This window comes from Triticum urartu, chromosome 7 (genome assembly GCF_003073215.2).
Source record: "Triticum urartu cultivar G1812 chromosome 7, Tu2.1, whole genome shotgun sequence".
Taxonomy (NCBI): Eukaryota; Viridiplantae; Streptophyta; class Magnoliopsida; order Poales; family Poaceae; genus Triticum; species Triticum urartu.
This window is the reverse complement of record NC_053028.1, coordinates 170850626-170867466: the sequence shown is the minus strand read 5'-3', so window position 1 is coordinate 170867466 and position 16841 is coordinate 170850626.

Sequence of the window (16841 nt, the reverse complement as noted above, 5' to 3'; positions counted from 1 at the left end):
CCTTTTACTTGAAACTAGTGGTCTTGTCAACCATCAACACTTGATGCTTTTTCTTGATTTCTACCTTCACCCGATTAGGAAAAGCGTGAGAAAAAGTAGATACGTTGGAGACGTATCAATATTCACCTCCATGATCAGATCGTAGAAGCTTTATTTTCTTGTTACGATGTTTTTCTACTTCACTCTGAAATTCTTTGAACTTTTCAAATGTTTCGGACTTATGTTTCATTAAGTAGATATACCCATATCTCCTCAAATCATCTGTGAAGGTGAGAAAATAACGATATCCGCCGCGAGCCTCAACACTCATCGGACTGCATACATCAGAGTGTATTATTTCCAATAAGCCAGTTGCGCGCTCCATTGTTCCGGAGAATGGAGGTTTAGTCATCTTGCCCATGAGGCATGGTTCGCAAGCATCAAGTGATTCCAAAAGCCCATCGGCATGGAGTTTCTTCATGCGCTTTACACCAATATGACCTAAACGGCAGTGCCACAAATATGTTGCACTATCATTATCAACTTTGCATCTTTTGGCATCAATATTATGAATATGTGTATCACTACGATCGAGATTCGATAAACCATTTACATTGGGTGTATGGCCATAGAAGGTTTTGTTCATGTAAACAGAACAACAATTGTTCTCTGACTTAAATGAATAACCGTAACGTAATAAACATGATCCAATCATATTCATGCTCAACGCAAACACCAAATAACATTTATTTAGGTCCAACACTAATCCCGAAGATAGAGTGAGTATGCAATGGTGATCTTATCAACTTTGGAATCACTTCCAACACACATCGTCACCTCACCCTTAACTAGTCTCTGTTCACTTTTGCAACTCCAGTTTCGAGTTACTAATCTTAGCAACTAAACCGGTATCAAATACCCTGGGGTTACGATGAATACTAGTAAAGTACACATCAATAACATGTATATCAAATATACCTTTCACTTTGACATCCTTCTTATCCGCCAAGTATTTGGGGTAGTTCCGCTTCCAGTGACCATTCCCTTTGCAGTAGAAGCACTCAGCTTCAGGCTTAGGTCTAGCTTTCAGTTTCTTCACGGGAGTGGTAACTTGCTTGCCATTCTTTCTTGAAGTTCCTTTTATTTTCCTTTTCCCCTTTTTCTTGAAACTAGTGGTCTTGTTAACCATCAACACTTGATGCTCTTTCTTGATTTCTACCTTCGCCGACTTTAGCATCGCGAAGAGCTCGGGAATCGTTTTCGTCATTCCTTGCATATTATAGTTCATCACGAAGTTCCAGTAACTTGGTGATAGTGACTAGAGAACTCTATCAATCACTATCTTATCTCGAATATTAAATCCCACTTGATTCAAGCGATTTGTAGTACTCAAACATTATCAGCACATGCTCACTGGTTGAGCTATTCTCCTCCATTTTGTAGGAAAAGTACTTGTCAGAGGTCTCATACCTCTTGAATCGTGTGACGCCCGGGTAATCAAGCTACAGTAAACCCCTGTTAATGATGCCACATCACCACGATTACTATTGCTAAACTCACGTTGGTTTGAAACCGATTCAAATTTGAATTCAAAATCAAGTCAAACAATAAAGGTTTTCAAATATTAAAACTAAAATGTTCGCGAAGTGCCAAATAATTCATAAGTACTATTGGTGGGTAAACCAAGTCTTTATAAAAAAATTTAAATGAACTAAACTAAATAAAACAGTAGCAAAAAAATTAGATAAATGCATTTTACTAATTATAAAATATTAAACCATTTTATTTGAGGTTAAACTTTTTGTGTCAATGGTATAATTAGTAAAACTAAATTAGGTACTACTAAAATATTTTACAAAACTAAAATAGATTGAAGAATGAAATAAAACAGAAAAGGAATAATACAAAAAAAATAAAAGGAGAACCCCCTCCCCCTGCTGGGCCACGACCCAGAGGGCCTCGGGGCCAACTAGGCCAAGGCCCAGCCGGCCGGCCCAACCGCCCCTCACCCACAATAACCCCCCCCCCCCCACCAATGGGAAACCCTATCCCGTCGCACCCACTCACCCACCCACTCGTCCCACTCCCCTTCTGCCTCCCTCCCCGATCCAAATCGGGATCGGGGGCGCTCGACCCCGCGCTTCGCCGTGGAGCTTCCTCACCAGCTCGCCGAAGCCGCCCCGCCGCCTCCCCGTTGTCGCCGTTGCCTCCTCATCCTAGCCATCGATGCTCCGTCGCCGGATCGACCGGGTCGGCCCTGACGCCGGCACCTTCCCGAACGGCGCCGCCCTCCGCCGCCCCCATCACCGGCGACACTGCCGTCAACCTCCTTCGAGCCCGCTGCCCTCGACCCTCCTCCCCACCGTGAGCCGCCGCCTTTTCCCTCCTCCTCTCCCCGCGTCAGCCGCCCACTCGCCTTCCCAGGCTCGCCTTGTCACCGCGCGCCCCGGTCTCCACCGCCGTGCACGCCCGCTCCATCTCCGGCCGCGCCCGATGCGCGCTCACCATGCACCCATCCATGCACCGCCCCGACGCCGCACTGCTCCCGCTGCACTCGTCGCGCCGTTCCGCCTCCGCCGCTCTGCCTAGTGTCTCGCTGCTCCGTTGCGCCACGCCGGCCGCCGCCCGCTCGCGCGCTCACCCGCACTCCCGCTCCGGCTCGCCGACGTGCACTACGCCTGCGTGCCCTGCCGCACCTCTTCCTCCCCGCTCGCCCCTGACCGTCCCGCTTCGCCCGCAGCCCTCGTGCACTGCTCCCGCCTTCCCCGCTGACAGCCGCCGCGCCCGCATCTCGCCGAGACCACGCGCGCGCTGTCCTGCTTCCTCGCTGTCCGCACTGGCCGCGCCCGTCGCCCGCTCGCCGGTTCACCGGCGCCCGTGCCCGCCAGCCGCCCCGTCGGGTGCGCCCCTGCGAGGGCCATCGCCCGTTCGGGCTGCACCCGATACCCACACGCCCGCAAAGGCCCCTGGGGCCTATGACAGCCGGGCCCCACGGCCCTAGAATGTTTATAATAAAAAAATAAAATAATTAAATAAAATTAATAATTAATTAATTAAAGAATTAATTAACTTAATTAATCTTGATTAATTAAACTAAACAATTAATTAAACTAATTAATCATAATTAGATTAACCAAATAACTAATTGAACTAACTAGTGTTAGTTAATTAAATAGTCAATGGCAGTGGGGCCCACCCCTAATTAACACTGATTAGATTAATAAAATTGGATAATTAAAATGTGTCAATGACAGATGGGACCCACACGTCAGCTTGACCTAGTCAACACCTCCGTTGACTGCTGACGTCATGATGACGTCAGCAATCACTATTCTGGATAATGTTGAATTTAAATAATTAAATAAATCCTAAAAATGATTTAAATCTTTTAAAATTAATATAAAATAAACCGTAGCTCGGATGGAAAAACTTTGTACATGAAAATTGCTCAGAACGACAAGACGAACTCGGATACGCAGCCCGTTCATCCGCCACGCATCCCTAGCATAGTGACCACGCAACTTTCCCCCTCCGGTTCATATGTCCGAAAACGCGAAACACCGGGGATATTTTCCCGGATGTTTCCCCCCTTCACTGGTACCACCTCATACCGCGTTAGGGCACCCCTAGCACCGATACTTGTCATGTCATGCATCGCTATGCATCTGTTTGCTTGATATTTATTGTTTCTTCCCCCCTCTTCTCTCGCTAGACACCGAGACCGATGCCGCTGCTACCCAGTACGACTACGGTGCTGACGACCCCTCTCTCTTGCCAGAGCAACCAGGCAAGCCCCCCCCTTGATCACCAGATATCGCCTACTCTCATCTATACTGCTTGCATTAGAGTAGTGTAGCATGTTACTGCTTTCCGTTAATCCTATTCTGATGCATAGCCTGTCATTGTTGCTACAACTGTTGATACCTTACCTGCAATCCTAAATGCTTAGTATAGGATGCTAGATTATCATCAGTGGCCCTACACTCTTGTTCGTCTGCCATGCTATACTACTGGGTCGTGATCACTTCGGGAGGTGATCATGGGCATATGCTATACACTTTACACTGTTACATTACCTGTGATATTGTTCAGAGATGGGGGCTGAAGGGGCAGGTGGCTCCATCCTGGTAGAGGTGGGCCTGAGTTCCCGACGGCCCCCGACTATTACTTTGAGGCGGAGCGACAGGGCAGGTTGAGACCACCTAGGAGAGGGTAGGCCTGGCCCTAGTCGGCGTTCACGGATACTTAAACACGCTTAACGAGATCTTGGTATTTGATCTGAGTCTGGCCACTGGCTTATACGCACTAACCATCTACGCGGGAACAGTTATGGGCAATCGACGTCGTGGTATCAGCCGAAGCCTTCGTGACGTCAGCGACTGAGCGACGCGCGCCGGATTGGAATGTAAGCCTGCTCTTGTATTAAGGGGGCTAGTTCTGCTTACCGGCCGCGTACGCAACGTGCAGGTGTGCAATGGGCGATGGGCCCAGACCCCTGCGCCATAGGATTTAAACCGGCGTGCTGACCTCTCTGTTGTGCCTAGGTAGGGCTGCGACGTGTTGATCTTCTGAGGCCGGGCATGACCCAAAAAAGTGTGTCCGGACAAAGGGGATCGAGCGTGTTGGGAAATGTGGTGCACCCTTGCAGGGAAGTTGATCTATTCGAATAGCCGTGTCCCTCAGTAAAAGGACGACCCGGAGTTGTACCTTGACCTTATGACAACTAGAACCGGATACTTAATAAAACACACCCTTCCAAGTGCCAGATATAACCGGTGATCGCTCTTTCACAGGGCGACGAGGGGAGGATCATCGGTTAGGTTTATGCTACATGATGCTACTTGGTGAACTTACCATCTACTCTCTTCTCTTGCTGCAAGATGGAGGTTACCAGAAGCGTAGTCTTCGATAGGACTAGCTCTCCCCCTCTTATTCCGGCATTCTGCAGTTCAGTCCACATATGATACCCTTATTCCATTTGATACCAATGCATACATATGTAGTGTAGCTCCTTGCTTGCGAGTACTTTGGATGAGTACTCACGGTTGCCTTGCCCCCTCTTTTCCCCTTTCTATACTCGATTGCTGTGACCAGACGTTGGAGCCCAGGAGCCAGACGCCATCGTTGATGACGACTACTACTACTCGGGAGGTGCCTACTACTACGTGCAGCCCGCTAACGATGACCGGGAGTAGTTTAGGAGGATCCCAGGCAGGAGGCCTGCTCCTCTTTCGATTTGTATCCCAGTTTGTGCTAGCCTTCTTAAGGCAAACTTGTTTAACTTATGTCTGTACTCAGATATTGTTGCTTCCGCTGACTCGTCTATGATCGAGCTCTTGTATTCGATCCCTCGAGGCCCCTGGCTTGTAATATGATGCTTGTATGACTTATTTTGATTTGTAGAGCTGTGTTGTGATATCTTCCCGTGAGTCCGTGATCTTGATCGTACACGTTGGCGTGTATGATTAGTGTACGGTCAAATCGGGGGCGTCACAAGTTGGTATCAGAGCCGACTGCCTGTAGGAATCCCCCTTCCACACTCCTTGGCCGAAGTCGAGTCTAGACATTACAAAAACTTTTACTAACATGGTTGTGTGCCTTACGGGCCCACGTCACCATCTGGGTGGTATTAGGATCTTTTACTCCTCGATCTATGCTCTGGGAATCTGATCTCTCTACTATTCAGGTTAAATGATTTTGCTAAAATCTAAATTTAGGATCTCGCGATCACATCCACCCGAAGATCCCCTTCGTTCCAGGTGATCGCCTGCTGCATCAAAAGATTCCGATGATACTCTCCGATGTTCTCTCAAGACTTTGTGCCCGTTGCTTTTGCAATTCCCTACCACCGAAATATCCCTATCGATAAATGCTTACACCTGTCGATCTTGTTATTACAAGATACCTCGAGAATACTTTGTGCTATTGCCTTGTACTTACTTGCCGTAGAAATACCCCTACGGATAATTCCTCGCACTTATCGAGCATCTGCTCATTCCCAGTTGTTCATGTGTTTCGCAAAAGTCTTCGAAATACTATTTGATCCTCCAAAAATCCTCAGTAGCTTATTGCTCTACAATACTTGTCTGCTGGCATTATGGATGCTTTCCATATGTCTGGAAATATTCGTTAGTATCCCCAGACACTGTCATTTTGATCCTATTGATTCAACATGAGTGCGAATGCACGCAATCATCAGTTGATCCTTTAAATTATCTTTCTGGCTCAGACGTCATTGGACATGAGCTTGTTCTCGACCAATCTATTTGCCGTCAATTATACCCTTATGTCTATTGAACTTACCCACCCTTGATCAGAGTGTCTGCTTCTGATCCTTCGATTCGGAAATCATAATTCCTCTAATATCTAAGCATCAAATCATTCAAATGTTCTATAATCTAATGCCGATGCTCACATTAGCTCCGCTATGGACCGTCAGACCCTTTGTTGGATTTTATTCGACACCGTCCTTCTTATTCGATAACCTTGTGAGCTTTTCCTCGGATACATAATGTCTTTGGTAAATTGTATCCCCTGCTTTTGTCAACCATGCTGCACTTTCGAGCTTGTATTATTTACTCCTGAGGTTGTGGTATATGTTTGTACGATGCCCCGATGGGTTGAACCTATGCCTTCCCTAATCTGTGTGAACCCGAAAGATTTCACGGGTCATACTTATCTGGTATTGCACCAGGTAAAATTTTCAACAAGTAATGTCATTTTCTAAATACGAGAGGTGAATGAAAGGTTATGCGTTGAACAAGTGGGAGTCGACCTTGAACCCTGTGTTCATGCCCATGGACCCGATGTATACCTTATCATGGAAGCTTCTCTTAAAATAATTATCCCCTTGTCATAAGTTCATCTTGTATCTGTGGACGTGGTTCCGACCATGCTTCTTCTTGATTCCATTTCTCGTGCAAGTTTGAGCACTTGTCTTCTACAGAGCATTACCCTAGTCGAACCTCTACTTTGATCTGTCGTCGAGTATTACCCCCCTGGTATCTCGAGATTATCATGAAACTGCATAACTTCTTATGAGTTCTTCATCAAGTGCTACATTCTCACTGATTCCAATTTTTCACGGGCTTTGAGTTATTAAACACTCAAAGACACCGATAACTGACTCAAGTCCGCATCGTGATTAATCAACTCTTGGTAACCTTCATTACTTACGAGTTTGAACTCGATCACGTCATTCCTAGCCTGCTTGGCTATATCCTTGCCGTGCCATTTTTAACTGTGCTACCTGGTCCTTCCTCACGGAGCAAAAATTTTGACGGTGAGCTAATCTTACGTCAATCTTCCTCGTCATATCAATTGTCCTTGAACGACAAGCTTGATTTCAAGTTCGTGTCGTACTTATGGTTTCAATAACTCTTCGCTTCATCATTCTGTTGACTTGATGTCATCGCCGATCGGTTACCTCTCCTTGAAACCTCTCGACAAATGTGTCGTGATCATCATCAACATTCTGAGGTCTTCCAGGATATCAATTGAATTCTTGATGAGAAATACCATCCTTGCCCCTCAATGACTTGTATTATCATCGTCGACATCATTGCCTTCCCTCTGACACAAACTTGATCTTGTTATGGAGCTCCTTGCTATCCGGCTTATGTTATGCTCCACCTTGAATTATTATCATCTTTCATATGAAGGACGTTGTGAGAAATGCTCCACCTCTTAAGAATTCTTGTTATAGTATTACTTCTCACCATCTCCGTTCATTTCTTGGTCCCCGTGTGGTTACTAATCGGAATATCGGCTATCGAACTTTCAGGTGTAAATCCAAAACTTCTAGCAAATCTATTGCTTGGAAGTGAATGGTCGATAGTTTCATTCTACTTCTTTTGTTCATTTAGTCACCATTCTAACATTGATCGTGCGACCCAGCCCATATTTTGGGTGCACCTTTCAACCGATATTTAACTGTGTATGTTTTCCTCGAGCATACATCATTATATCATTTGATCTGACAAATGTTATCTCCTTGTTCACATAACTGTGGAAATCCATCTTTTTGGATACCTCGTTGAATTATTGCTGAGTCCATCAACCACCTCCTCATCCTCTCCTTGGCTTAATGATGAATCCCTTCGTGTATCCAGAGTCTGACCTTTGATTGAAGACCATGTCAATGCTATCTCGAAGCATGTCTGTGGTACTCCAATTTTCAAAGAGAACATTTTAAGCCTAATGCTAAATGTTTCCTGCTCAATTACCCAAACACCACTGTATGGGTAATGTCATGAAATCCCCCCCCCTTACCTAAAGGGTTTTATACATTATATCATGTCAAGGAAATTATGCTTTGCTTGTCCTTGGGAAGGATATACCCCTAAAATATGTGTTTAAACACATTTTCCTTTCCATTGTTCTGTTTAATATGATACATATGTTTTCCTTTCCATTGGTTGGTTTAATCTTTCTTGTGGTCTATATGATCTAAGCAGTAATATTCTCCTGCTTTTGTAAGCACCTCGGTGTACAACTCTGTTAGTAAGAACCTGTTACTATTGTTGATGACATTCCGGTAACCACCGATGGACGAGAACTTCGCCTATTGGTCCGCCTCATTCAACGAGCAGGGAAAATGGTTCTCTTCGTCCCTCTCCCTTGGTACCGATGTTGTTGCCGACATAACCGATAGACTATCCTCTGATAGGCCTTGCTTACATGATCGGGCAAGATGTCACCGCCCTTCCTACTTTTAACCCACATGGTGGGCCCATAACCCACAGTTCTACAGGATCGAAACCTGACTCTCCTATACACCCTGTTGCCAAAGTCATTCCTAGAGTTTGACTTCGTATGTAGTTCACAGGCCACCTGCCTAGTGATCTATTCTGGTATCAGACGCAATACTTATTCCCATTGCTCTGAATCCCTTTCACACTTTATTTCAGGCACCGAACGATTGCCAACCCGCTCAAAACTTCTCATGATACCTTATTACTTTGCTCTCGATATTTTTGTAAGTTTCAATTCGAGAGTTACTTCCGCCACCTTCCTCGATGTTATCGACCAGATAGTCTACCTTGTAGAGGTCAGTTCTCCCGGAATGTCCACCCTTTATTCTTTCATAAGTACGATGGAGTCCGATAGAAAGGACACCGACTTCATCATGATGACCTGAAGCAGAGAAACGAAGATATCAACGTAATGGATCGACCTCTTCGAGATGAGCAACCAAGACCGAGAAGATCCGTTAGAATCTCACAACCACACATTTGCCCCTTACACCACCTCTTAAAATCTCGGGACGAGATTTCTTGTAGTGGAGGAGAATTGTGACGCCCGGGTAATCAAGCTACAGTAAACCTCTGTTAATGATGCCACGTCACCATGATTACTATTGCTAAACTCACGTTGGTTCAAAACCGATTCAAATTCGAATTCAAAATCAAGTCAAACAATAAAGGTTTTCAAATATTAAAACTAAAATGTTCGCGAAGTGCAAAATAATTCATAAGTACTATTGGTGGGTAAACCAAGTCTTTATAAAAAATTTAAATGAACTAAACTAAATAAAACTGTAGCAAAAACAATTAGATAAATGCCTTTTATTAATTATAAAATATTAAACCATTTTATTTGAGGTTAAACTTTTTGTGTCAGTGGTATAATTAGTAAAACTAAATTAGGTACTACTAAAATATTTTACAAAACTAAAATAGATTGAAGAATGAAATAAAACAGAAAAGAAATAATACAAAAAATAATAAAAGAAGAACCCCCCTCCCCCTGCTGGGCCAATGACCCAGAGGGCCTCGGGGCCAACTAGGTCAAGGCCCAGCGCCCCACTCGCCCTTATCCCCCTCACCGAAACCCTAGCCCGATACATCCACTCCACCCACTCACGACCAGCCCACTCGTCCACTCCCCTCTCTCCATCCCCGATCCCAATCGGGATCGGGGGCGCTCGACCCATGCGCTCACCGTGGAGCTTCCTCACCAGCTCGCGAAGCCGCCCCGTCGCTCCCTGCTGTCGCGTTGCCTCCTCATCCCAGCCACGACGCTCCGTCGCCGGATCGACCGGGTCGGCCCCGACGCCGGCACCTTCCTGAATGCGGCGCCGCCCTCCGCCGCCCCCATCGCCGGCGACACTGCCGTCAACCTCCTCGAGCCCGCTGCCCTGGACCCTACTCCCCACCGTGACCGCCGCCTTCTCCCTCCTCCTCTTCCCGGGCCGAGCCGCCACGATCGCCTTCCAGGCTCGCTCGCAACGGCGCGCCCGGTCTCCACCGCGTGCACAGCCCGCCCATCTCCGGCCGCGCCCGATGCGCGCTCATCGTGCCCCCATCCGCGCACCGCCCCAACGCCGCACTGCTCCCGTTGCACTCGTCGCGCCGTTCTGCCTCCGCCGCTCTGCCTAGTGTGCCGCTGCTCCGTTGCGCCGTGCCGGCCGCCGCTTGCTCGCGCGCTCACCCGCACTCCCGCTCCGGCTCGCCGGCGTGCACCGCGCCTGCGTGCCCTGCCGCACCTCTTCCTTCCCGCTCGCCCACGGCCGCCCCGCTTCGCCCGCAGCCCTCGTGCGCTGCTCCCGCCTTCCCCGCTGACGGCCGCCGCGCCCGCACCTCGCCGAGACCACGCGCGCGCCGTCCTACTTCCTCGCTGTCCGCACTGGCCACGCCCGTCGCCCGCTCGCCGGTGCACCGGTGCCTGCGCCCGCCAGCCGCCGCGTCTGGTGCGCCCCTGCGAGGGACATCGCCCGTTCGGGCTGCACCCGATACCTGCACGGCCGCAAAGGCCCCTGGGGCCTATGACAGCCGGGCCCCACGGCCCCAGAACGTTTATAATCAAAAAATTAAATAAAATTAATTAATTAGTTAATTAATTAGTTAAAGAATTAATTAACTTAATTAATCTTGATTAATTAAACTAAACAATTAATTAAACTAATTAATCATAATTAGATTAACCAAATAACTAATTAAACTAACTACTGTTAGTTAATTAAATAGTCAATGACAGTGGGGCCACCCCTAATTAATACTGATTAGGTTAATAAAATTGGATAATTAAAATGTGTCAATGACAGATGGGACCCACACGTCAGCTTAACCTAGTCAACACCTCCGTTGACTGCTGACATCATGATCACGTCAGCAATCACTATTCTGGATAATGTTGAATTTAAATAATTAAATAAATCCTAAAAATGATTTAAATCTTTTAAAATTAATATAAAATAAACTGTAGCTCGGATGGAAAAACTTTGTACATGAAAGTTGCTCAGAACAACGAGACAAACTCGGATATGCAGCCCATTCGTCCGCCACGCATCCCTAGCATAGTGAACACGCAACTTTCCCCCTCCGGTTCATCTGTCCGAAAACGCGAAACACCGGGGATATTTTCCCGGATGTTTCCCCCCTTCACCGGTACCACCTCATACCGCGTTAGGGCACCCCTAGCACCGATACTTGTCATGTCATGTATCGCTATGCATCTGTTTGCTTGATATTTATTGTTTCTTCCCCCCTCTTCTCTCGCTAGACACCGAGACCGGTGCCGCTGCTACCCAGTACGACTACGGTGCTGACGACCCCTCTCTCTTGCCAGAGCAACCAGGCAAGCCCCCCCCCTTGATCACCAGATATCGCCTACTCTCATCTATACTGCTTGCATTAGAGTAGTGTAGCATGTTACTGCTTTCCGTTAATCCTATTCTAATGCATAGCTTGTCATTGTTGCTACAACTGTTGATACCTTACCTGCAATCCTAAATGCTTAGTATAGGATGCTAGATTATCATCAGTGGCCCTACACTCATGTCCGTCTGCCATGCTATACTACTGGGCCGTGATCACTTCGGGAGGTGATCACGGGCATATGCTATACACTTTACACTGTTACATTACCTGTGATACTATTCAGAGATGGGAGCTGAAGGGGCATGTGGCTCCATCCCGGTAGAGGTGGGCCTGAGTTCCCGACGGCCCCCGACTATTACTTTGAGGTGGAGCGACAGGGCAGGTTGAGACCACCTAGGAGAGAGGTGGGCCTGGCCCTGGTCGGCGTTCGCGGATACTTAAACATGCTTAACGAGATCTTGGTATTTGATCTGAGTCTGGCCACTGGCTTATACGCACTAACCATCTACGCGGGGACAGTTATGGGCACTCGACGTCATGGTATCAGCCAAAGCCTTCGTGACGTCAGCGACTGAGCGGCGCGCGCCGGATTGGAACGTAAGCCTGCTCTTGTATAAAGGGGGCTAGTTCTGCTTACCGGCCGCGTACGCAACATGCAGGTGTGCAATGGGCGATGGGCCCAGACCCCTGCGCCATAGGATTTAGACCGGCGTGCTGACCTCTCTGTTGTGCCTAGGTAGGGCTGCGACGTGTTGATCTTCCGAGGCCGGGCATGACCCAGAAAAGTGTGTCCGGACAAAGGGGATCGAGCGTGTTGGGAAATGTGGTGCACCCCTGCAGGGAAGTTGATCTATTCGAATAGCCGTGTCCCTCGGTAAAAGGATGACCCGGAGTTGTACCTTGACCTTATGACAACTAGAACCGGATACTTAATAAAACACACCCTTCCAAGTGCCAGATATAACCGGTGATCGCTCTCTCACAGGGCGACGAGGGGAGGGTCATCGGTTAGGTTTATGCTACATGATGCTACTTGGTGAACTTACCATCTACTCTCTTCTCCTGCTCCAAGATGGAGGTTACCAGAAGCGTAGTCTTCGATAGGACTAGCTATCCCCCTCTTATTCCGGCATTCTGCAGTTCAGTCCACATATGATACCCTTATTCCATTTGATACCAATGCATACATATGTAGTGTAGCTCCTTGCTTGCGAGTACTTTGGATGAGTACTCACGGTTGCCTTGCTCCCTCTTTTCCCCCTTTCTATACTCGATTGCTGTGACCAGACGTTGGAGCCCAGGAGCCAGACGCCACCGTTGATGACAACTACTACTACTCGGGAGGTGCCTACTACTATGTGCAGCCCCCTGACGACAACCAGGAGTAGTTTAGGAGGATCCCGGGCAGGAGGCCTTCTCCTCTTTCGATCTGTATCCCAGTTTGTGCTAGCCTTCTTAAGGCAAACTTGTTTAACTTATGTCTGTACTTAGATATTGTTGCTTCCGCTGACTCGTCTATGATCGAGCTCTTGTATTCGAGCCCTCGAGGCCCCTGGCTTGTAATATGATGCTTGTATGACTTATTTTGATTTGTAGAGTTGTGTTGTGATATCTTCTCGTGAGTCCCTGATCTTGATCGTACACGTTGGCGTGTATGATTAGTGTACGGTCAAATCGGGGGCGTCACAACTCGGGCATGAGTCTGAAATACCAATTTCATCTCTTGGAACATCTTATATGTTCCGTGGCATTCAAAATGTTTTTGAAGTCCCGGTTCTGAGCCGTAAAGCATGGCGCACTAAACTATCAAGTAGTCATCATACCGAGCTTGCCAAACGTTCATAACGTCTGCATCTGCTCCTGTAATAGGTCTATCACCTAGCGGTGCATCAAGGACATAACTCTTATGTGCAGCAATGAGGATAATCCTCAAATCACATACCAAGTCCGCATCATTGCTACTATCATCTTTCAACTTAGTTTTCTCTAGGAACATATCAAAAAATAAAACAGGGGAGCTATACGTGTGCTATTGATCTACAACATAGATATGCAAATACTATCAGGACTAAGTTGATGATAAATTAAAGTTCAATTAATCATATTACTAAAGAACTCCCACTTACATAGACATCCCTCTAGTCATCTAAATGATCATGTGATCCATATCAACTAAACCATGTCCGATCATCACGTGAGATGGAGTAGTTTTCAATGGTGAACATCTCTATGTTGATCATATATACTATATGATTCATGTTTGACCTTTCGGTCTCAATGTTTCGAGGCCATATCTGCATATGCTAGGCTCGTCAAGTTTAACCCGAGTATTCTGCATGTGCAAAATTGTCTTGCACCCGTTGTATGTGAACGTAGAGCTTATCACACCTGATCATCACGTGGTGTCTCAGCACGAAGAACTATCGCAACAGTGCATACTCAGGGAGAACACTTATACCTTGAAATTTTAGTAAGGGATCATCTCATAATGCTACCGCCGTACTAAGCAAAATAAGATGCATAAATGATAAACATCACATGCAATCAAAATATGTGACATGATATGGCCATCATCGTCTTGTGCCTTTGATCTCCATCTCCAAAGTACCGTCATGATATCCATCGTCACCGGCATGACACCATGATCTCCATCATATTGATCTCTATCAACGTGTCGTCACATGGTCATCTAGCCAACTATTGCTTTTGCAACTATTGCTATCACATAGCGATAATGTAACGCAATTATATGGCGCTTGCATATTATGCAATAAAGAGACAACCATAAGGCTTCTGCCAGTCACCGATAACTTTAACAAAACATGATCATCTCATACAAAAATTTATATCTCATCACGTTTTGACCACATCACATCACAACATGCCCTGCAAAAACAAGTTAGACGTCCTCTACTTTGTTGTTGCAAGTTTTACGTGGCTGCTATGGGCTTCTAGCAAGAATCGTTCTTACATACGCACCAAAACCACAACGATTTTTCGTCAAGTGTGATGTTTTAACATTCAACAAGGACCGGCTGTAGTGAAACTCGATTCAACTAAAGTTGGAGAAACAGACACCCGTCAGCCACCTGTGTGCGAAGCACGTCGGTAGAACCAATCTCATGAACGCGTTCATGTAATGTCGGTCCGGGCCGCTTCATCCAACAATACCGCCGAATCAAAGTAAGACGTTGGTGGTAAGCAGTATGACTATTATCGCCCACAACTCTTTGTGTTCTACTCATGCATATAACATCTATGCATAGACCTGGCTCGGATGCCACTGTTGGGGAACACAGTATTTCAAAAAAAATCGTACAATCACGCAAGATCTATCTAGGATATGCATATCAATGAGAGGGGAGAGTGTGTCTATGTACCCTCGTAGACCGAAAGTGGAAGTGTTTAGTAACACGGTTGATGTAGTCGAACGTCTTCGCGATCCAACCGATCCTAGCACCGAACATACGACACCTCCGCGTTCAGCACACGTTCAGCACGATGACGTCCCTCAAGCTCTTAATCCAGTTGAGGACGAGGGAGAGTTTCGTCAGCACGACGGCATGTTGACAGTGATGATGAAGTTACTGGTGCAGGGCTTCGCCTAAGCACTAAACGATATGACCGAGGTGTGTAACTGTGGAGCGGGCACCGCACACGACTAAGAGAAGACTTGGTGTGCCTTTGGGGTGCCCCCTCCCACGTATATAAAGGAGGGGGAAGAGGAGGCTGGCCCAAGGGGGAGCGCCATAGGGGGAGTCCTACTTGGACTCCCGGTCCAAGTAGGATTCGCCCCCCTTCCTATTCCAACTAGTAGAAGGAGGGAAGGAGGAAGAGGGGAGAAGGAAAGAGGGGCCGCTGCCCCCTCCTAGTCCAGTACGGACCAGCCATGGGGGGGCACCCCTTGAGGCCCTTCTCTCCTTTCCCCTAAAGCCCATTAAGGCCCATTACTTCCCCGGGGGGTTCCGGTAACCTCCCGGTACTCCGTAAAATACCTGAAACACTTCGGAACCATTCCGGTGTCCGAATATAACCTTCAAATATATTGATATTTACCTTTCGGACTTTTTGAGACTCCTCGTCATGTCTGTGATCTCATCCGGGACTCCGAACAAACTTCGGTCATCAAATCACATAACTCATAATACAAATCGTCATCGAACGTTAAGCGTACGGACCCTATGGGTTCGAGAATTATGTAGACATGACCGAGTGAAAGTGCGTTATATCGACTAGAGGGGGGTGAATAGGCGATTTTTATGAAAGTCTTCAAAACGTGGGAGTTATGAAGACAAACAGCAAAGATTATGCCTATTACTATACAGTGGAAGTTAGATTACACTAGGCCAGCCATGGTCAAGTATTCAATAGAGTGAAAGCACAGTGATAAACAGCTGCAGTGTAATAAGGATCAGGTAGGAAGAAGTTATGAAGCCAAACAGATCATACATTCACGTTGTGAAGACAAAAGATAGAGCAAGCATGCAATGGCTTCACAATGAGTAACAGTAAGAAAAAGAAAGTGAAGATGAAACCAGTGACTCGTTGAAGACAATGATGTGTTGGACCAGTTCCAGTTGCTGTGACAAATGTACGTCTGGTTGGAGCGGCTAGGTATTTAAACCTTAGGACACACAGTCCCGGACACCCAGTCCTGAACACGCAGCTCAGGACACCAAGTCCTCACCATATTCTCCTTGAGCTAAGGTCACATAGTCCTCGCCCAATCACTCTGGTAAGTCTTCAAGGTAGACTTCCAAACCTTCACAGACTTCGTTCACTGGCAATCCACAATGTCTCTTGGATGCTCTGAACGCGACGCCTAACCGTCTGGAGGATTCACAGTCCTCAAGTGTAATAAGTCTTCAGATCACACAGACAAGAAGACTTAAGTGATGCCCAATTTACTCTGGCTCTGGGTGGTTAGGGCTTTTCTCCTCGCTAGGAATTTTCTCTCAAAGGCTTCAAGGTGGGTTGCTCTCAAACGACAAAAGCCGTGCACTGAAATCTGAGCAGCCAACCGTTTCTTGTTGTAGGGGGTGGGCTATTTATAGCCACTTGGCAACCCGACCTGATTTGTCCGAAATGACCCTGGGTCACTAAGGAACTGACACGTGTCTCAACGGTCAGATTTCAAACTCTCATGGCAACTTTACTTGGGCTACAAGCAAAGCTGACTTGTCCGGCTCTGGACAAGATTCGCTCTCATTGTCTTCACTCGAAGACATAGGTTTTTGGTTTAGGCATCACTTCAGTCATTCT